The following is a 1167-nucleotide window of genomic DNA, read 5'->3' as shown; positions in this document are numbered from 1 at the left end:
ACCCCCACCCGCACCTCCCCGTTGTCATTAGCCTCCAAGTACCTTTCGATACACCCCCTCACCTTCCCACACAACACTTCGTCCGCCAGCAGTCCCACATCCAGCCGCCACAACGGGCGTTGGTCCCTCTCCTCTCCCAGCTCCAGTTCCACCCAGTGCGGGGCATGGTCCAAAACGGCTACAGCCGAATACTCCGTCCCCTCCACTCTCGGGATGAGCGCCCTACCCAGAACAAAGAAATCTATCCGGGAGTAGGCTTTGTGTACATGGGAGAAGAAAGAAAATTCCCTGGCCTGCGGCCTTGCAAACCGCCATGGGTCCACTCCCCCCATCTGATCCATAAACCCCCAAAGTACCTTGGCCGCCGCCGGCCTCTTTCCAGATTTGGAGCGGTCCAGTGCTGGATCCAACACTGTATTGAAGTCCCCTCCCATTATCAGGCCTCCCGCCGCGGCCTTGTCTCTCTCCCCCAGCCCATGTAACATTTCCTGCGCGTGATTGACCCCCTATATACAACAACCATCACACATCAAACCCCAAAACATCCCCCCCACCCTCACAAACCCTCAGTTAGAGTCCAACTTTTCGGCTTGTACAGGCTTTTCGAAGTAATAGTGTTGGCCCTTGTATGTGACCCACAGTCGTGCTGGCTGCAGCATTCCGAATTTCACTTCTTTCCGGTACAACGCCGCTTTGGCCCGGTTGAAACCCGCTCTCCGCTTTGCAACCTCCGTGCTCCAGTCCGGGTATATTCGGATCTCTGCATTGTCCCACTTACTGCTCCGCTCCTTCTTGGCCCATCTCAGGACCCACTCCCTGACCGTGAACCAGTGGAACCTCACCACCATCGCCCTTGGCAGCTCATTTGCCTTGGGCTTCCTCGCCAGCACCCGGTGTGCCCCGTCCAACTCCTGCGGCCTCGAAGGGGCCTTCGTGCCCACCATCGCCTCGAGCATCGTGCTCGCGTATGCCCCGGCATCAGCCCCCTCCACTCCCTCAGGGAGACCCAGGATTCGCAGATTCTTTCTCCTCGACCTGTTCTCCAAGTCTTCGAGTCTTCCCGCCCACCTCTTGTGTAGCGCCTCGTTCTGCTCCACTCTCACCGCCAGGCCCACAAGCTCGTCCTCGTTCTGACTGACTCTTTTCTGTACCTTCCGGATCTTAGCT

This window comes from Scyliorhinus torazame, chromosome 27 (assembly GCF_047496885.1).
Source record: "Scyliorhinus torazame isolate Kashiwa2021f chromosome 27, sScyTor2.1, whole genome shotgun sequence".
NCBI lineage: Eukaryota > Metazoa > Chordata > Chondrichthyes > Carcharhiniformes > Scyliorhinidae > Scyliorhinus > Scyliorhinus torazame.
The sequence above is the reverse complement of the archived record's forward strand: the minus strand, read 5'-3'. Positions refer to the sequence as shown.